A 22227-nucleotide genomic window follows, 5' to 3' on the forward strand; every position below is an offset into this window, starting at 1 on the left:
CCCCGCCCTGGCCCCCTCCAACACGGCTAGTGCCTCAGGACTGCTCACCTGACCAGGCCTTCCTGCTCAGCCCCCGTGCCCGTCTGCTCTGCTGTCCTTCGGGGCGATTCTGCTGCGTTTGGAGAGCGAGGGTTTGTGGTCCGATCTCGGAGCAAGTTCTCCCCGGAGATGTTATCTGTGGAAGGAAACAACATAGACGTAGAATCTATGCCAGCCTCGCCACGGCTGTGTCCGACGACATACGCTACAAAGATGCGCTTGTTTTCCCAGAAGCGGCTTCGCAGTACCGCCTCCCCCAGCACCCTGCTAAATGAAGCAGGGCCCTACGCAGGAGGAGCTGACCTGCAGGCAGGCACCTTGGGGCTGATGGGAAATATACTGAAAGTTGCTGGGTTATATAACGACGTTCACAGAGCATATTTCTTTGTAAAATTAGTAAGCTGAGACATTGTCATTCTCAGTTCTGCTGAGGTACTCATATTTTTATGGCTGAATTCGATGCATCATCATAAAATTCAGGAAAATAAGATAAGCATAAATGGTGTCATTGTTTGATAATTTTTAATGCAATCAAACCCTTGCTTTTGCTTTGATCTTTGGCTACAACATCTTTTCTGAAGGAGCAACACAAACCAATGTGTACTGGTTTCAATTTCACTCCAAAAAATGGAATGCTCCCTTCAAGTCTACAAATAACATTCCCAATTAGTATAGTTTAAGTTGCATTTTACCCAGAGGAGAATCAACTCACTGATAAATATTTGGGTTATAGAGAAAATTTTAATGAAAGTAAATTAAAAATAAAAAAATATAGAAAAAGCAAAGAAATACAATGAGCACAACATAAGGGCTACTCATTACCCAGGGTTTCTAACTTCTTTTTGATTGGAGGTACTGGGCTTAGAAAACTGAAATCAAGGCCCAAGTTATAACCCTTATTTCATGGCATCACATTTTAATTTAAAAAGTTAAGCCCATCCAGGATTGAAAATCTGGATTTGCAACAGTTACAGAGAGGGGGAGATGACTTACTTTATAAGAGTGTTCACTGTACAAGTCCTGTAATATGAAACTTTCTATGGTCCATCTAAACTCTTTAAATGTGCTAAACTTTTCAGGAGCATATTTCTGGATTAGAGGGAATGATAAAATTGAGTCACCATTTACAGTTTTTAAAAGTTAATGACTAAGAAAGCCGAAAGCCTGGATTTCCCAAGACAGTTTTCTTCATTATGCATCTCCTATCTGCCTTTATTTTGAAATTACAGTAGTTTTGGAGACAAAACTAGGAAGCACAGGACTAAGTGTGTTTTTGTCATGTTTCATTGAAAGCCGCCAAACACTCCCATTTGCCAGGTGCGAAGGAGCCCGCCTCAGGTGAGGTCGTGCCTAAGGACTGCTCCAGGGGAATACCGCCATTGGTATGAACTCCTGGTCCGCTTGTGGGATCGGAGCCTGGTACAGCACGTGGGCTAAGCAGGCAGTGGACCCGTCCTGGACAGATGTCAGAGTACAGACAGCACTTTAACATGCCATTTTGTACGGAGAGGCTCTGGCTAGAAATAAGAGCGAAGGATCTATGTCCCTGTGTGCTTGGGTTAAGCCATATTTCCATTTCTCTTTAACCAACCAAAAAGCTCACTTATAGATCCCTGACATTGTGCCACATCCTGTTCATACAACATCCCCTTCCTTCCTTCCTTCCTTCCTTCCTTCCTTCCTTCCTTCCTTCCTTCCTTCCTTCCTTCCTTCCCTTCTTCCTTCTTTCCTTCCTTCCGTCCTTCTTTCCCTCCTTCCTTCCTTCCTTCCTTCCTTCCTTCCTTCCTTCCTTCCTTCCTTCCTTCCTTCCTTCCCTTCTTCCTTCTTTCCTTCCTTCCTTCCCTCCTTCCTTCCATCTTTCCTTCCTTCCTTCCTTCCTTCCTTCCTTCCTTCCTTCCTTCCAACCCTTACCCAAGGATATATTCACTGATTTTAGAGAGAGGAAGGGAGAGAGAGCGAGAGCAAGCGAAACATCAGTGTGAGAAACATCCATTGGTTGCCTACCAGGGATCGAATCCACAACCTAGGTATGTGCCCTGACTGGGACTCAAACCTGTCACCTTTCAGTGTACGGGATGATGCTCCAACCAACTGAGCCACTCAGCCAGGATTGGTTTCTGTATCTTTCTAGGTACACCTGCCCCCATAAGAAAATGGATTGAAATAGAACATGGAATGTGAGTAAAAGGATCAGATGAAAACCTCTGAACCCAAAACAAGCAGCATCTGTAACTGTTTCTTAGAGGCTCCTAGGCCACCCGCCGTGAGAGCGCGGCCCCTGGCGCCACGGGCTGCAGTGCAGGCAGGCACCGCCTCCGCTGCTCCTCTGCGCAGGCACGCCCTTTCTCCCTCCGTCGAGGAGGTTTAGTTCATCCTCACAACATCCAGATGAAACTAACGCTAGGTAGATGCTCACACCTCCCGGGTCTTCTCCAGACATCGCCACGACGGCCCTGCCTCCATTAGGACAGCCCTGGGCTGTGTAGAGATTAACCACAGCCTGAATGCTAGTGGACGGACATTGTCATCACAGACAAACCTCGAGCCCAGCTTGGTGAGGCAGGTGAGAAAGCCACCTGCCGGCGTGGCTCAGGGGTTGAACGCTGACCTGGGAATGTTGATTCCCGGTTGGTCAGGGCACATGCCGGGGTTTCAGGCTCCATCCCCAGTAGCGGGCGTGCATGAGGCAGCTGATTGATGATTCTCTCTCATCTCTGATGTTTCTGTCTCCTTCTCCCTCTCCCTTCCTCTCTCTCTAAAGTCAATAAAAACATATTTAGAAAACATATGAGAGACCAGTTACTGTCTATTCCTGGGCTCAGCAGAACAAGTTTAAAAATCCCCGTGGGGACTGGACACAGCAGGACCCTCGGCCCCTCCCCTCTGCATGGGCGTCTCCCTGCAGCGTGTTCCGTGTTCCGTGTTTGTGGGCGCGATGGTCAGGCTGTTTGCAGCATCCGCCTCATGAAAGAGCAACCGAAATCCACGCAGTGTCCTCCCGACCTCAGGCCTGGGCAGTGCCCGCTCTGTGAGTCCTGCCAGCTGTGCTCTCTGCCTGCCGGCGGCAGCCTCAGGTCTCCCCTCTCAGCCCACTGGGTCCAGTGCCCCAGCGTGTGCCGTGGCGGCAGCCAAACCAGAATCCCAGTGTCTGAGGCGGCTGCTGTGAGTGAGGGGGCGAGAGCCGCACGAGTCTGCCCGCCACAGCCCTGGCTGAGCCCGGCCTCACCCAGCCCTTGGGGTCCACTTCCAGACAGCCTCCCGGGGCAGCAGCTGCCGTGGGGACGCAGGCAGGGGCGAGACACCGGCTCCCTTCTTCGCCCGAGGAAGGAAGTGATGCGAAGTCCAGCCCTCCACGTTCCATGGGGGCACTAAGGAACTGCTGGAAAAGGGGGTTCAGAGAAAGAACCCCCTCGGGACAAGGCTGTGAAGTAGGCGCTGGTTCAGCTGGCTGCTGGGGTGGGTTTTACAGAGAAGACTGGAAAGTGCCCCGCCGATGGCAGGGTTTGGCGTGGCCATGCGATCAGGGCGGACTTTCTGATTCTTAAAGCGCCCGGGCACCGCGGGCTTGTCCAGAACAGAGCTCCCGTGTGAGACGCCACCGCCCGCCGCTGGCCGCCGAGGGGGACAGAGACCACGCTGAGCCCTCGCTCGGTGCTGAGTGATCCAGGCCGTCCTCCTCCGGGAAGAACATCGCGGCCGGCAGAACGAGGGACAATGCTTTCAGGAGAGGATGAGTAATGGCCATTTCCTGGCGCCCAGGATGGTGTGCTGACTCAGCTCGTGGTTATTTTGTGGCCGCCAGAATATAGAATGTTCTTAGGATAACTTTAATTATAACACTTGGGTTGCACTTGAAGTTCTATTATATCTTGGCAGCCTGTCAGATGACCTGGAGGAAGTTGACGAACATCGTAGCCACGCACGTGGCGTCTCACTCAGGCAGGGCTCCTGAGACAGCAGAGCGCGGTGGGAATGCTTTGTGCGGCAGTGCCCCTGCGACCCTGCACCCAGAGGAGACGGAGAGCAGCCCAACTGCAGAGCCCAGACGAACCAGTGGCCTGCCAGCTGGGCCAACCCCCAAGGGCTGGCACCCAGAGAAGAAACAGACTCTTCATTTGCTCCAGAGGCGGGAGAAGGGCCTACCCATGGCATTTACTACCAACAAATGAACAAACAAACCCCAAACATTCTAACAACAAAACTGTCTCACAGCGAAGCCCTTGGTGGGAAGACAGGGGCTCCAGCTAAACCGGCCTGCCACCCTTCAGGCCTCCGACGCTCTAACCACTGAGCAACCAGCCAGGGCAGGGCCACATTTGTTGTTATGTCTTCTTGGTGTAGGAATTTCACCGTTTGGGGAAGTTTTACATGAGTGAACTTCTATCAGGAACCAGCCTTAGGATTATTAAATGTTTTTCTCTTTCAGTGACACGTCGCTGAAAAGGGGAGGGACCGGTGAACAGAGTCCCCTGTAGAGACCACGTAGAGGGAGTGGGAGCGGGTCGGCTGAGCTCCTGGAAGGCAGTACGGGTGGTGCAGGGGCGGAATGGAGTGGGCTTGAGGCCAGGACTAAAGGTTTGGGGACTGATCTCCTTCACAGGGTAACGGAAGGAGAGGAGGAGACCAGGAATGAGGGTTCAAGCTTGGAACGCTGAAGAAGTGGCAGGAGCAGGAGCAGAAACCTTCAGGAGAGGAGCTTTTTGAAGCGGAGGCAGGGAGTTCAGCTTCAGACACGCTTCCTGTGACGGCAGCAGGACACAGGTGTGCGTCAGCGCCACGTGGACACCACTGGGCAGGGCCTTTAAAAGCGACTGGCCTGAGGCGGACCGGGAATCACAACGTGAGAGTGGACCCCTCAGGGCAGATGCAGTTTCCAATGAGAGCGTTTACAGGGAGGAGAGCAGAGGAGTGAGCACGGCCTTCACACAGGTGCAGTCCGTCTGCGTTACTGTGTTATAACCCTCATCGGAAACGGTGCTGTGCCTTACGAACGAGCCCATGTCAACACACATTGGCCCATGTCATCCACCGCTGCATCCCCAGCCCATAGGCAGTACCTGGCACATGGTAGGTGATGAAAAGCACCTATTGGTGGGGAGGGGATGGAAAACAGCATGGAGGTTCTTAAAAAATTAAGGATATCCTACCATATGGTCCAGCAAGTCTTCTTCTGGGTATATACCCCAAATATGAAAACACTAACTTGTAAAACTATGTACACCCCTATGTTCATTGCAGCACGATTTCCAATGACTACCTAACCTAAGTGTCCACTGACAGATGATTGGATAAAGAGGAGGGGCACATATAGAAATGGCGTATTACTCAGCCATAAAAAGATGAGATATTTCCATTTGTGGCCACATGGGTGGGTCGTGAGAATATTAAGCTAAGTGACGTAAGTCAGATAGGAAAGGACAAAGACTGTCTGATTTCACTCTATGTTATATGTGGAGCATGGTACAAAAAATAACAAATGAACGAACAAAACAAAGCACCTCCCAGATGCAGACACCAGGTGGGTGGGCACAGAGGGAGGGGTGCTGAGGAGGGGTGCTGCCTGTGGACAAGAGGAAGGCAGGCTTGGGGTGGCGAGTGCGAGAGAGCCCACAGGTGCTGGCTTACAGCGCTGCACGCCTGAAAGCAATGCTATTAGCCAAGGTTCCTCCGTCGATCAAATGTAAAAGTATCTATGAGTCAGTGACTGAGTGGAGAAAGAATGTCTTCATGAATATCCAGATTTCAAACAGCCCCCAGCGTGGTCCTGTGGAGGGTGCCTGGCCCAGGGCCCGCTGCCCAGACCCAGAGTTCAGGGAAGCATGCGGGTCTTTCTATTGTTTCCCACGTCCGGCACTGACCTGGGCTCTGACCTGGGCTCTGACCTGGGCTCTGACCTGGGCTCTGACCTGGGCTCTGACCTGGGGCTCTGGGGTAGGGGGGCTCTGGGGTGGGGGGGCTCTGATATGGGGCTCTGGGGTGGGGGGGCTCTGACCTGGACTCTGACATGGGGCTCTGGGTGGGAGAGCTCTGATCTGGGGCTCTGGGGTGGGGGAGCTCTGACCTGGACTCTGACATGGAGCTCTGGGTGGGGGGACTCTGATCTGGGGCTCTGGGGTGGGAAGGCTCTGACCTGGGGCTCTGGGGTGGGGGGGCTCTGACCTGGACTCTGACATGGGGCTCTGGGTGGGGGGGCTCTGATCTGGGGCTCTGGGGTGGGGGAGCTCTGACCTGGACTCTGACATGGGGCTCTGGGTGGGGGGACTCTGATCTGGGGCTCTGGGGTGGGAAGGCTCTGACCTGGGGCTCTGGGGTGGGGGGGCTCTGACCTGGGCTCTGACCTGGGGCTCTGGGGTGGGGGGGCTCTGACCTGGACTCTGACATGGGGCTCTGGGTGGGAGAGCTCTGATCTGGGGCTCTGGGGTGGGGGAGCTCTGACCTGGACTCTGACATGGAGCTCTGGGTGGGGGGACTCTGATCTGGGGCTCTGGGGTGGGAAGGCTCTGACCTGGGGCTCTGGGGTGGGGGGGCTCTGACCTGGACTCTGACATGGGGCTCTGGGTGGGGGGGCTCTGATCTGGGGCTCTGGGGTGGGGGAGCTCTGACCTGGACTCTGACATGGGGCTCTGGGTGGGGGGACTCTGATCTGGGGCTCTGGGGTGGGAAGGCTCTGACCTGGGGCTCTGGGGTGGGGGGGCTCTGACCTGGGCTCTGACCTGGGGCTCTGGGGTGGGGGGGCTCTGACTTGGGGCTCTGGGGTGGGGGAGCTCTGACCTGGGCTCTGACCTGGGGCTCTGGGGTGGGGGAGCTCTGACCTGGGCTCTGACCTGGGGCTCTGGGGTGGGGGGGCTCTGACTTGGGGCTCTGGGGTGGGGGGGCTCTGACCTGGGCTCTGACCTGGGGCTCTGGGTGGGGGGGCTCTGACCTGGGCTCTGACCTGGGGCTCTGGGGTGGGGGGGCTCTGACCTGGGGCTCTGGGGTGGGGGGGCTCTGACCTGGGGCTCTGGGGTGGGGGGGCTCTGACCTGGGGCTCTGGGGACGGGGGGCTCTGACCTGGGGCTCTGGGGTGGGGGTGCTCTGACCTGGGTCACTGACCTGGGGCTCTGGGGTGGGGATGAGGCTCTGACCTGGGCTCTGACCTGGGGCTCTGAGACGAGCCTCTTCAGATGGGATGGAAGTCAGCGTGGCTTTGAGAGGTGTCCTTTCGCTTTTGTTTTCTCCCTTTGAGAAGCAAAGTAGAGATTGTACGTGACTACGCCTCATAAAGATGAAGTTGAATGTAAGATACAACAGTTTTTCATTCCATCATCAAACCAATCACTAGAATTGATCCTTTGTTTATGACACAGTGAAAACAATCATTCCTGCCCAAGAATGAAAGATCAGTCCCCTCACGCCCTGGCAGCGCTGGCCACAGGCACGCTCCGTCCGGAGGCTGCAGCCCCTCCTGGGCACACCTTCCTCCGGGCACACCTTCCTCCGGGCACACCTTCCTCCGGGCACGCCTTCCTCCGGGCACGCCTTCCTCCGGGCACGCCTTCCTCCGGGCACGCCTTCCTCCTGGGCACGCCTTCCTCCAGGCACAACTTCCTCCGGGCACACCTTCCCCCGGGCATGCCTTCCTCCGGGCACACCTTCCTCCGGGCACGCCTTCCTCCGGGCACGCCTTCCTCCGGGCACGCCTTCCTCCTGGGCACGCCTTCCTCCAGGCACAACTTCCTCTGGGCACACCTTCCCCCGGGCATGCCTTCCTCCGGGCACACCTTCCCCCCGGGCACACCTTCCTCCAGGCACACCTTCCTCCCGTCTGGTCCTCCTGTCTCGCAGCCCGAGGCTGGTCTGGTCTAGGTCTTCATGGCAAGAAGGTACAGTGACGGAGAAGAGAGCGGTTCAGTGCCTTCACTCAGTGCGCTGCTGTCTTCCCTGCATGACCTCATGAGCCTCTCCCGGACCCCGTCTAAGCTTCCCCAATGTCAGCGCGCTCACAGTGTACACGTGAGAGTGTTCCCACGAGGAGAGAGGGGAGCAGGCTCTGGGGAGAACGTGGAGAGGGGTCCTGGGCGCTCCCAGGGCAGCAGGGGAGCACACACACACACATCTCTGCACGTGCTCTGGGGCGAGACGGCGCTGTGGGGCAGGTGGGAAGGCGCGGCTCCACGCTGCCGGAGCAGAAGAAGGGAAGCACGCCGTCACAAAGGAAGCGACTCGACTTTACAAAATGAGAAGATTTCTTTGCAGATGGACGAGGCATAGGAAACAGCCCAGGAGTGATGCACGGCTGGTGGAAGCCCCAGGTGTGACTGCACAGGAGGAGGGACGCGGGAAGGAGTGCGGAAGAGAGCAGCGAGCAGCGGGGCCAGGACCTGAGGGCGTGTAGGCCTTGTGCGCTCTGATGTTGCACACAGATACTGTGTCAGAGACGTCTCTAACTGGGAGGCCAATCAATCAGATGATTTAATTTAAGCCCCACAATAGCCACGTGTGTTGGGCAAAGCAGCAATGCTCAGGTCACCGAGTAGGCAAGTGAGAGGCGGGAAAGGCAGCGGTCCCCGGTGTATTTCAAAGCAGAGACAAAGCCTCTCTCTTCAGCAAGTGCTTTTGCGTCTGCACGAAGCTGTCACAGACATTCTGTCCTGGCGCGGTCTTATTCTGGGGGACGAGAGACGGTCTCAGTTAGTTGGAGTTCGCAGTTCTGATTTAGCTGTTACTGGTAAATTTGAATTATCTAAAACATTTTGGTTTGAGAATTAAATATTTAAATGACACTTTAAAAAATACAATGTAAACTGATTGACTCATTCCTAGATGTTTCTTATAGGGCTTGACCCCTCTGCTATGGCTAGAAGTTGTTGTTTCAATGTCTAGGAGGTGGTCTCTGGGGAGGAAAACATGGTTTTAATTTTGTCATTTTTAACATTCAACACTTGCAACTGGAGAGAAACTGTTCTTCCACATGTTAATGGAAAGAGCATCTGAGGCAGCTGATTCCTCAAACATGACAAAGTCGGAATGTGATTGACAGCACCCAGGGCCACCGGCCGGGCCTCCGGAGCGCCTCCTGGGTCAGGACCACTGTGTGTGCAGGAGCGTCTCCCCTCCCTCCGCCTCCTCTCTGTCGCCCCTTCCCCCGGCGGGTAGAGCGCTGGGAAGGCTGATTCCTCATGCTACTCCTCCTGTTCTGAACAGCACGGCCCATGCCTTGGATCTCAGGGCTGCGTCCAGGAACAGGGTCCGATCGGCTGTGCAATGTGTTGGCTGTGTGAGCAGCCCTTCTAACAGGCCCCTTGCTCCTGGGAGCACATGTGCACGTGGCTCGGCACAGCATTGCTGTCAGCTGCTTTGTAGCTGCTGCTCTGTGCTCTGTGGGAACATAACCATGACTTCCCCAGGAAAAGCGCAGCCCGGTGAGCCGAAGGGATGGACCCGGCTCGACATCCATGATAGTCTGTGAGTTTTTAATCACAGCCCACGGATAGACAATATTGCGGGGAAGGCCCGGAGAGGGGACGGAGCGGGTGGAGGGGTCCATGGGGGGAAAAGGGGACGTCTGTAATACTGTAATACTTTCAACAATAAAGATAACTAAAAAATAAGTAACTTAAAGCGTGGATTAGAGAGGAGGCCAGGGCCTCTCTTCACCTCTCCGTGGCAAGGAGTCACCGTTAACCGACAGGACAGCAAACGTCCTGAGGCCAATGCCCAGTCATCTCGGTGGTTTCTGGGCTCCAGGCCCCTCTAACGGAGCCGCCAGCCCTGTGCCTCTGTCCCTGATGTGTAGCTGCTGTACTTGACCGCCTCCATCCACTTCTCCCCATGAGACAATGATGACTGCTCTAAAGACCTCGCGTAGCTCTGTAGGTAAATCTAATGAGCAATTCATAAAAAGTTCTGTAGACACTTTGGGCTTAAATCTGTTATAGAAACACAAGTGATTAATACTAATTGTTAGGTCTGATCAAATAATTGAATTGATACCCCCTCCCTTGGGAAATGACCTTTAGGCCACTTCACAATGGACATTCCACTTGCTTAGACCACATTCCACTTGCTAAGACCATTATCTCTTCCCTCCGACTTTCCCAGAATCCAGACCCGCACAGAGAATTCTCTTCCCAGAAAAAGCCTGCCTAGAGTCCTTTAAAAACCTCGGACTCCCCGTCACTGGGTGCTGGCACCATTTTGGGGCTCAGCCCAGCTGGTATCCAGATGACCTAATAAATTCATAATTCTTCACCTCTTTTTGGCCTCATGCGTTCCTCCTTCAGCAACCCTAACATTTGGTGCTGAGACCTGGGAGGGTTCCACAGGGATGGGAGCCATCATCCCAGCTTCGGTCACCCCGAGTTTGCTACTCAGAGAGCAGTAGGCAGGGGCAGCTAGACCTGGGATTACTTCTGAATCCTACTCAGGTGACCTGATTGCCGGCCTCGATTAGGCCTCCCTCCCTTATGGGCTTCGCGCGCACCAGCTGAGGAGGACACTGGATCGGGAACCTCTCCTTCTCCATTGCTGACCCTCCATCCCACACCGGCTAGTCCTCTCTAGGTGAGTGACGTCCCACAATTCCCCTCATCTCGAGCCTTCTGCCCACTCTCTCTCTCTGACGTCTCGAAAGTCCTAGCTCTAGGCCAGAAGACTCCTCAGCCGTTTGGCTTTGGGTCCTTCTGGATTGGGGGTTCCCAGTCCAGAGGGTCACCTTTCGTTTCTCATGGTGATTTGTTTAGCAGTGGGGATGCCTGCCCTAAACAGTCCCCTTTGGATCTGTGGTCTGTCACTCACCCTTCCTCTCTCGTGGGCCACGCCCACGCCCTCTGCACACTCTCGGGGGAGATCAGGCCCAACCACCTCACTTTATTTGGTAACACTGTTTGGCCACAATATAAACTAGATATTAAGTCTCAATGGCCCGAAAATGGCACTTTTAATTTTACCACATTGCACAATTTAGATAATTGCTGTCATTGCAATGGAACATGGTCAGAGATTCCCTATGTCCAGGCCTTTTTCACCTTCAGTCCCAATCCTCTCTCTCAGGCCTGCTCTACCATCAGACCCTTCTCCTTCACACAAAACATCTTACCCTAACACTTCTGATTCTGAATCTACTTTTGACTCAGCAGACCACTGACCTCCACCTCCTTACATGCCCCCTCCCTCACCTGAGTAGATCCCAAAACACAGACCTTTCTAACCAGCAACCACCTTCTCCCTGGCCCCTGAGAGCCCAAATCCCAAGAACTCAAGCTCCAAAACAGCTTTTTCCAACCTAACACTCGCTCTCAGGCCACCCAAAGACCACCCTCAACAGCCTCTTCCATTCCCGCGCCCATTCTACCCCTGAGGCAGGCAGCAGGAACTGAGGGCATTGTGGTCAATTATGAGAAAATTAATGAAATCACTCAAGGCCCTGATGAAGACCCAGCTCTCCTCCTCTCCCTCCTCATGGAGGCCTTACAGAAATTGACCACCTTAGATCCCCTCCCCAGAGGAAGTCCTTCCTCTGAACACCCATTTTATATCCCAATCGGCCCCTGACATACGCTGCAAACTTCGAAAAATAGACACGGGTCCACAAACCCCTCAAAAGACCTTGTTAGCCTGACCTTTAAGGTCTTTAATAATAGAGATGAGGAGACCCAAATCCAAAAACAAGACAGATCAGGCCAAGGCTGAGGCCCAGAAGGAGGTCTTCCAGCTCCTAGCCACTGCTCTCACGAACCCCAAACGAAGTGCCGGTCCTCCAACTGATGGTAAGCCAGGGGCTCAGCCTCCTCCAGGCCCATGCTTCAAATGCAACAAAGAAGACACTGGACCAAGTCCTGCCCAAACCCGAGACCCCCGCCTGGGCTCTGCCCAAGGTGCAGAGGGGAAGGCCACTGGAAATCAGACGGTAGTCTGGTCTCTCCAGATTGGACCTCAGCAAGGCCACCCTCTGGATCCGGTTTGGAGCTCCCAAACCTCCTGGGACTGGCCACCGAAGAAGCTGCCAAGCCCTGACAGGGCCCCACAGACTTCCATCACCAGGACAGAGCTTCAGGTAACAACTGTGGTGGCAGGTAAGCTGATCTCCTTTTTAATTGACACCGGGGCCATTTATTCTGCCCTCTCTGAATTCGCTGGGACCCTTGTCCCCTCTTCAGTCTCTATTATGGGGGTTGATAGACTAGTATCACAGCCATTAGCCACTTCACATCTACACTGCATCTACTAAATTCCCCATCCACTCCTTTCTCATTCTACCTCGCTGCCCAGCCACGGCTACCATGCATCCCCTCATAAAGCCCAGTTGTCCCAAACCACAGTCACCTGCCTCAGTTTCACTCTCACCCCACAAGGCTGAGCCATTCCTTAGACTGTAAACGCCTTATCTCCTCCATGACTGTCCCCTCCTCTAAACAAAAAATACTCTCCTTTCTTGGGCTTGCTGGGTACTCTCCCCTCTGAGTTCCCAACTTTAGACTCCTTACAAAGCTCCTCTATGACATGACATGGTGAAGGGACCCCTCACTGAGCCTTTAGATCCCAAGCCCAGCATTCTCACACCTTTAATCTCAGAAAACTGCTCTCACCTCAGTGCCTTCTCATCCCCCCCCTTACTTAACAGTCTGGCTATTATCAGAAGCTGAACTCATTATCACCCAAACCTTAGCATATTATCTCTAAGGAAAAATGTGGCAGTTTTAAATCTAAGTGGCTAGAGGGCTGGAAACTGCCTTCCTAGAACAGGTTGTAGGGCCTTCTCCCTTCCCCCTCCCTCCCTCAGCCTTTCCTCCAGCCTCAGTGCCTACACATAATTTTCCAAAGTCTTCTTTGGCAACTTAAAAGCTTTGTAGCAATCCTGGTTTAAATGATAAACATCTAAATATTTCAACAAGTTTTAAGTTCACCTGATTTTAGCTTTTGTAACAGAAAAATCTATCAAGTACATTTGGAACTGTTAATGTAATGTCTTGTGATTTGTTAAAGGTACTAGTATGTTTCTTGAAAGTGAGAATGTTCATAAATTTCAGTCTAAGAAATGCTGGTTGTTTACTTTTTGGTTATCATTGGAAAATTCAGGTGTAAGAGTTGACAATAGAAGGCATTAGGCATGGACATGCATTCTGAAGAGAAAAAAAGTGAGTTAAAGTTGTAAGAAAGTTTATGAAAGTTGTAAGAATGTTTGTGAAAGTTGGAAGAAAAGGTTTGTAAAAAGTTGTAGGAAGATTTGTGAAAGTTATAGAAGGTTTGTAGGGAGAAATGTTAAAAGGAAGTTAAATAAATGACACAGGCCAGTAAGCCAGGACAAGCAGAACAGAGAAACTGAGATAGTAAAACAGCAGTTTGCAGCCATCTATAAAACCATATCTTCCCTAAACCAAAGACACTTAAGAGTAAATAATTTGAGAATAAACCTCATTTTGGTATATTAGACTGTAACCCTCCAAAACTAATGTCTCTTTCCTTCCACCAGACCATTTGTCATAATTATTATTCTAGCTTTTGCCCCAGTAATACTAAAATGTATAAAACAATCTGTCTCCACCAGGTTACAAGCCTTACTTGTACTCAGACAAAAACCACTCTAGATACCATCACAACCTCCTTTTGTGCCCAGGCCTCATCATCCCTTTGACCCCCAGAGCAAGGACGATGGGCCAGGTACAGAAACTTACCAGGGCAGAAAGCTCCAGATGCCTAGCAAGGTGAAAAACTGGGAAAGCAAGAACCTCACCCCCAGGGTAATCTATCCTCCCATTTCATATCACTAGTCAGGCAACTTAGACCCCTGATCTTTTCCTCCCTAAAGATAACACCTAGGCCTCAGTTGTATTTCAGCCCTAGGCCCAGAAAAGCAGCAAAACCAGACAAGTGATGCTGTGGCAGCCTCAGGACCAGCTTTTACCTCCCAAGTCACTCAACAGGACTGCTTTTGAGCCTTCACCAACCAGTCTCTTGGGGAAATCTCTTGTCCAGCCCACTGCTATCAAAATCCATCCCCCTGTGATCTCGACATCCCCTCTCAGCAGAAGTAAATACAGAAGATATGACCTTTGCCCCTATTCCATAAAACAAAAAGGCTGGAATGTTAGGTCTGAACTAATAAGTGAATTGATACCCCTCCCCTGGGAACTGACCGTTAGGCCACTTTACAATGGACATTCCACTTTTAGATCACATTCCACTTGCTAAGACCATTGTCTCTCCCCTCCAGAGTTTCCCAGAATCCAGACCTGCACAGAGAATTCTCCACCTAGAAAAAGCCCACCAAAGTCCTTAAAAACCTCTGACTCCCTGTCACAGGGTGCTGGCACCATCTTAGGGCTCAGTCCATCTGGTATCCAGATGACCTAATAAATTCATAATTCTTAACCTCCTTTTTGCTTTGTGCATTCCTCTTTTGGCGACCCTAACACTAATGATAATAATCATAATAGCCACCTGGGAAGTCCCTACCATCAACTTTATGTGCACGTCTTTCGTTTGCTAATAAGGCTATCAAGCAGGACTTCTCTCCATTTTGCAATGAGTAGACTTAATATTTGCAACAAGTTCTTTTGAGAGCAGGGCCCTCTGCCTGGGCAATGCTGACATTGAGAACTGGGTAATTTGTGTGTACATCCTAGAAGTTTAGGGTATCTCTAGTCTCGACTCACTAAGCGCCAGGAACATCCCTGGACCTGAACTGGACAACCAAGTGTCTGCCGACATTGCCCAAGCTCTGGGTCAGCTGCTCCCGACAGAGAATGCCTGGTTGGGAGAAGTTCCTGATCCGTCGTAGTTTATAAGACCAGGGTGTTTGAGGTTCTCTGTTGAGACTAAATCATGCAGCCAAGTTCACACCCGCGAGATGACTTCATTTGGATGATGGCAGAAGTGAAATCAACAATGAGAAGTCTTACTTGGTTTTCCAAACCCCAATATAGTCTTCTGAACATTTATTATTCTGTTTTAGAGCAAATTTATACAGTATACATAAATCCCCAAGAAAGAAAGCACATGACCCAGATGGTGGTGGGTGAAGCGTGGTGCAGTCTTATGTACCACAGGGACTGGCAGACCCATAACTGGATGAGAAATCTATAATAATAAAACTATAATATGCTAATTAGACCGGACAGCCGAACCATCTTCTGGATGTCATTCCAGACAAAGCTGCGGCTGCAGGGGCTGATGCAGAGGTGGTTAGGGGTGATCAGGCAGGCAGGCAAGCAGTTAGGGGCAATCAAGCAGGCAGGCAGAGTGGTTAGGGGCTATAAAGCAAGCAGGCGAGCAGTTAGGGGCAATCAGGCAGGCAGGCGAGTGGTTAGGGGTGATCAGGCAGGCAGGCAGGTGAGCAGTTAGGAGCCAGTGGTCCCAGATTGCGAGAGGGAAGTCTGACTGCTGGGCCTAAACTGGCAGTCAAACATCCCCTGAGGGGTCCCGGATTGCAAGAGGGTGCAGGCTGGGCTGAGCCCCCCGCCCATGCATGAATTTTGTGCACCAGGCCTCTAGTCTATATATATAAAACCCTAATATGCACATAGACCAAATGGCGGAACAATCAAACAACCTAACAATTGGTTGCTATGACGTGCGCTGACTACCAGGGGGTGCACGTGGAACATGGCGGGTGTCAGCAGCAGGCAGCAGAACGTGGAACATGGTGAGCGGTGGTGGGATGTTGGAAAAGGTGAGTGGTAGTGCCAGACCAAGGCAGGGCGCTGGTTGCTGTCACTGGGGTGAGTCTCTGGTGGTTACTGAAAATTCTTTGCTCCCACGCACCATGGTCCCACTGGGCGCTTGCACCTGCTGCCGGTGCTGGCCCCGCTCGTACCTACTGCTGGCACCGGAGCTGCCACTCACACCTGCTGCCAGCACCCGGCACCAGTCCTGATCGCTCAGTGCCATCAGCAGGTGCGAGTGGCAGCTGCCAGCCCTGATTGCCCCTGAGGGCTTCTCCGCCTCCCCCTGCTCCTGCGGGGCGATTGGGGCAGTAGCTGTCACTTGCACCCACTGACGGTGCTGGCCCCGCTTGCACCCGCTGCTGGCGTCAGCCCCAATTGCTCCGTTCCATCAGCGAGAGCAAGTGGGGCCAGCACCGTCAGTGTGTGAGAATGGTGCTGGCAGCCAGGGGACCGGGGGCTGCGGTGGCAAGGTGGGGAGGATGGGCTGAGACCCACCCTGTGTCCACCACACCCTCTCGGCCCACAGTTCCTTTCAAGGTGCATGAATTTGTGCACTGGGCCCCCAGTGCTGAGAATAAAGCCTGGCCAGGAATGTAAGGAGCATACCTGTGTCCTGGGCCGAGGAGGCGGGCTGCGGGGATAGGGGACTTGTTTATTTTCATGGTCCCCTCCTCTCGGCTGCACCTTGTTGAATTTCATTGTCAGCGACTTGGACATCTGAGACGTGGTTCAGAAAACTTCTATCTTCTGACCCTGTCTTCAGGTGGAGAAATGTCCTCTGTTTTTCTTTTCATTATGAGACAAGCCAATTAGTTGTTTAATCCGATTTTGTTGAGGGTAATTCCTGGAGGCAACTCTCTAGATAGTCAGGGATTCGGCTTAAGAGCAGCAGGCCACGTCTGCTTGGGCAATCTGATCTGTGTTCGTGGACTTGAGAGAGTCAAAATGCCCTGAGAATATTTATAAGTAGAGGATTGAATAAAACATTATCCTTGATCTGAATAAATATGGTCTGAACTAAATATGATCAAATTGCCCAGTGATGTATTTTTTTCTTTCTCATTATCCATCTTCATCTATCTCATGTTAATCAAAGTAACACATGCAAATGATAAAAAAAATGTAGAGCGTGCACAAAGTCCTACATTCTCAAGCAGCAGGCACTCACTCCCCAAGGGCTCAGGTCCAGTCCTGCACGCGAAGCAGCTATTGTTTCTGCTTTTTCTCTTTTTCCAGGCATCGGTGTTTTATCATTTGATTGGATTAATGGGCTTCTTAGAAAAGTGCCTTCTGATGAAAAGTGAGACCTATGGCTTCCCATTCCAAAGGCCCCCCCAGGTTGAGGAGCCGACACCAGAGTTAAGCAGGGGGCGCACCCCTTTGCTGGGCTGCTCAGCCAGCACCACAGGCCAGAGACTCAACAGAAATGTGTTTCTCGCAGCGCTGGCGGCTGATGCCTGAGACGTGTCTGCAGGGCTGGTTTCCCCTGAGGCCACGAGGGAAGGCACTGTCTGGCCTCTCCCCCTGTGTCCTCACACTGTCTCTCGGCCCATCTGTGCCCAAATCCCTCTCCCGAGGGCACGGTGGGACTGGAGTCGGTCCCACCGCAGGCATGGGCGATGCTCTAGCAGCCCTCTCACAGTGTGCCGGCACCCTGCCCTGTCTGAAGACCCAGAACCATGTAGGGACCGAGGCACCAACGTCTCCGAGGTCTGTGACCTCCACGAAGCGCTGTCTCCCCTACAGGAGGGAGGGAGGATCGGGTCCAGCAGCCGGAGGGCCCTGCCCGCCCCTCCGGGACTAGCAACAATCTCAGCACAGCACTGTCCAGCCCATCAGGGCTTTTCTGCAATCGGATGTTTATGTTTTATGTTAAGTTTACAAATAGGTATTAGCTTTCCAGTTATAGAAAAGATACAAGCGCCCTGGTGGGTGTGCTCAGTGGCTAGAGCGTCGGCCCTCCCACCAGGGGTCATGGGTCCAATTCCCAATCAAAGGCATGTAACCTGGGTTGCAGGTTGGATCCCTGGCCTCGTCAGAGCGCATTTGGGAGGCAACCAGTCAATGTGTCTCTCTCACATCAATGTCTCTCTCTCTCTCCATCCCTTCCCCCTCCCACTCACTCTAAAAATCAATGGGAAGATATCCTCCGTAGATTTCCAACAACAACAAAGGTACCAGCAAGTGGAGTTTACTCCTCGGTTCAGGCTTAAACGTATTTGCATCTTATTCCTATAAAGTCATTCACGTCAATGCTGAGGGTCCAGAATAAATTTCCCACTTAATAGGAAGCAAGTTTGAGAAGTGCCGGCTTCCTCGGAAGGAATCCTTAGTGCCGGTTTCAGACATTCCACAGGAGGGAGATTTTGGATGCAGAGAACTTTCTAGTACTTCTTGAACCACGGTTTTCTCTGTTCGGGAAGTGGCCTGAGTTGCAGCTTTCTTTTTTGCTGGCAGACTATTGGGAACAAACTAGAAAACCAGCTAAGGGTATGTTCCCCCTAAGACTACTAACGAAAGCAACGTTTAAATTACTCTTTGAGATCCTTCTGAGTTAAATTTTCAAAACCTGAATATTAATAGGACAACAGTAACCCCTGAGTTATAATGGGCATTTATAGCAGATAACCTCAAACAATAACTTAAATCAGAACAGTGAGCAGTTGTTTCCCAGGTTTGGGGGGGTCTATCTGTAGGGGAGGATGAAAGCCTGGCCACTGGCCACCCCGAAGGCGTAAGGCAGGGCAGTGGATGCGTGAAGAGCCCTGTCAACTGTCAGGCTGGAGGGACGCGCCCGGCTGGGCCCCTGTGGCAGGCGCTGCCTTCATCTGTGAGGCAGAGGCAGACTCACAGGCCTGAGGGGCCTGGAGAAGGTTACGCAGGCTCCTGGATACATCTGCTCAGCAAACATTTATTAATTAACAGGTAACACAAAGTGTGTTTCTGAAGGGCACTAAATTCAACATACTCTGCTTACTAAAGCACATAATCTCCTCGAGCACTAACACTTGAGGTTTTACTGTGAGGTGCTTTGCTGTATGCCGTGGGCACACAGAGATGACCGTCACATGCCCAGGGGCACACGGATTCTAGAGAGAGAAGAGGTATAAACAATTAGCACTGGGCATCGGCCATGGAAGTTGTGAGCACTGTCCTCTAGCTTAGACGAGCAGGCGGCCGAGTGTGCCCAGGGGTCAGGGCACAGCAAATGGAGAGCAAAGCTGAAGCCCAGTTAATGCTCATCACAGGCTGCAAGAAGGAGGGACTCCCAGAGACCCTGTGCCCCTGTGGGACATTCCAGACACCAAAACGTAGTCCCGTGAGTTACCGTATCACAGTGAGTGGCAGGCATGCGGCCAAGCTTCATTAAATCACTGGTGAATATCAACAAGAACTAGGAAGTTCTGTACATACACAATTTTCTTTAAACTAAATATGAACCATAATCCATATTACTTCCAAAAGGAACCAAAGACACTGATTTAATGTTCATTTTAGCAAAACACTAAGTTCAAAAAATAAGTATCCAATGAGACTTTCAAATGTATTTATTTTGCTTGAGTTGATGACATGGAATGATCTTACAAAGTGGATTTATAGTGACTCATACTTAGCAACATCTCCATCATAAAATATGCAGCGCTGTATTTAGAAGTACTTGCCAGTGTGATTTTATGTGATGACAAATTTAGACTATTTAGATGTTTTCAGTCACCTGCAGGTGTAACGGGACTGGATGTAATGCAACTCAGCTGATGTGAAACTCAAGTGATTTTAAATATAGTATTTCAGTACGCAGAAATGCTTATTGATTTCAATTTATAATTAAAATGTATGAGCAGCGAATGGAACAGACACTAAGGGTGAAATGCCTTCAGGAGATTGTCACTAACACGTGGCATCTGTGACTAATGAATGCTATATTGGCTGAGACTGTGACTAATAGAATAAATGTTTTGAAAAAATCCTTATGTTAGTATTTCATAAACAGTAATCCGGTTGTGATGAACTTGTTGCATGAATACTGGGGGGTAACTATGGAAGTTTCTTCATTCTTTTACATTTTTTTTTACTAAGTTAATAGGCCTGCTTCAGTGTTTGGTTCCAATTATGGACTATCATTGCTTATTTATTGATCTTTTATCATCCAGTGAGCTAATTGAAAGCACTTTGGTTAATTGGACAGCATGGTCTACTGTTATGTAAGGGGATTAGAAGTGCATTTCTTAAAGAAGGTTGTCTATATACAATTAGCTCCCTGGATAAGCTGCTTTCCCCTGGATTTTACCCTATATTCTAAATTTATCAATGATCTGAACCTAATGCTTTAGAAATTTCTGAGCTATACCAAGACTTTCTTAGTCCTGACGAAAAATACACCCAAGTGCCAATGAATGTGATTGTTGGTTTATGATAATAGCTGCTGGTTATCTCAATGTGTATCTCAGACGCCAATGTGTGTGAAGCAAATATATTGATCCTTGACCCCATGTGAGGATGTCATGGCTTTCCAACACTCACACTGACCAGCGGTGAAAGCTTTATTTCATTTCTTAGGTCTGAGAGATACATGTAATATAGAGCAATTTGAAAATCTGAGAATGAGTATTATTAGTTCTTTAGTTAGAAGCCAGGATTCATTTCACCTGTAGGTGTGAGCCCCAGATTCCTACAGTCCACTGGGGTTTTAATGTGGAATGTCCTGTGATCGCTTTCTGATCAATCTACTTAAAAACAAATTGATCTTCTTACTTCCTGCTTTATTAAGGTGCTATCATTCCTTTAACTTCCCTTATGCTTAGTACATGTATGAGTCATTTCTTTCTTTGATTCTTCCTGCTGCTCCCTGTCCTTCCTTCTTCCTTCTTCCTTCTCCTTCGCACCAGCATGTTTGAGCTCTGGAGCAGGCTTTACTCTGTAATAACTTCGGGGTTGGCCAGAGGAGGTGGTAGCAGGGATGCTAAGAGTGGTTTAGTCTAGTTTAGGAGGCCATCAGGAGCCCAGCAGAGCACTTGTGTGAATATTGTTGTCCATATTTTTCTTGATATCAAAGAAATCACAGGTTTCATTGAACATAAGTTCTGAAATTGATTTGTAAATCTGCCTCATGTTGAATCTCCCCATACCCTTGTTAGAAATAAAAACAACAACAACTTATTTTAAAATAATTTAAAACTTACAGAAAAGTTACAAGAACACTACAAAGCAATCAGTATCTGCTTCATTAAGGTCCCCCAGTTGGATCACATTTTACTTTCACTGCGTTTGTTCTCTCTCTGTTTCCCTGTGTATACACTAATCATCATTCTTTTCCTGAACTGGCTGAGAGCAGCCGCAAACATGATGTCCCATGTCCACTGTGTTTCCAAACACTTCTATGTGACCACCGTTCAAACCTCCCAGTCCGGGACTCATCATTGATATAACACTGACACCCAATCCACAGACTCTGCTTAATTTATTTTTATTTTTTAAATTTTAGGCCATAGTTTGTCATACTCTTTAGTCTCTTCTGAAATGAGTCCTGTCTTCCACAACCTTGACAGTAGGATCACAGCATCTATTTTATACATCCTTGTCAAATTAATATCTCTAAAATATTTAGTCAAATCTCTCAGGTAACATAAGTCCAAACCCTATCCTGGCTCCTGCACACTTACAGCAAAGTTGCTCATACGTCATGTACTAGTTAAGCCACGGATTATGCCGTGTCCACCCATTTGTAGATTCCTGGGTGCGTTTATTCAGGTATTGGATGACCTGACAAACATGATGATCAGAGACATTGCTGTCTGTCACATTAAATGTGTTATTTCACTTATTGCTCATCAGACCTTATCAGAGGGTCAGTCATTGCCTCCAATATTTAAAAGTTGAAACTTAAAGGAGCCAAGTAATTTACCCAAAGTTACAGAGTTAATGAGCAGCACAGCTGGGCCCTGACCCCGAGCTGCAGCGCAGCGGGGCGGCACAGGCCCTCTGCACCCGGCCGTGCATACAGCACCTGCCAGCATCCAATATGTCCTATTAAACAAGTAAATATATTAAAGGGAAGAAGTGTAAAAACACCCTTGCTAGGTACTTAGTTATACCTAAGATTTGCAAATATATTTTAATTTGAATAATTGAAGCATATTTTAATTTGAATATTCAGCAAAAATAGCCTACATTTAAAACTGTATGTGATTTTAAAACAACTGACACTGTTATGAGTGGTTGCAAACTGTCTCTACATAGCTAGACAAATGTAGTGAATTTTGATAATTATTAGCAAGTCTGTCCATTGAATTATTAAGTGAATTTTCTTGTAGGGTTCTATATTACCTGAGTTAAATCACTGCATTTAATTCATAAGCTACTTCCTAAATTCTCCACCTCACATTGAGATAACCAACAGCTATTATCATAAACCAACAAGTTTTATGGAGAACTACCAACTATGTGATTCCAGGTATGGCAAGTTATGGGAAGTTCCTGCTATGCCCAGCCTGATCTCACAGAAAAATTATAACTAGAGGGTTTATGAATGTCAACTAGTCCATTC

Source organism: Cnephaeus nilssonii (assembly GCF_951640355.1).
Source record: "Cnephaeus nilssonii genome assembly, chromosome: 18".
Lineage (NCBI taxonomy): Eukaryota > Metazoa > Chordata > Mammalia > Chiroptera > Vespertilionidae > Cnephaeus > Cnephaeus nilssonii.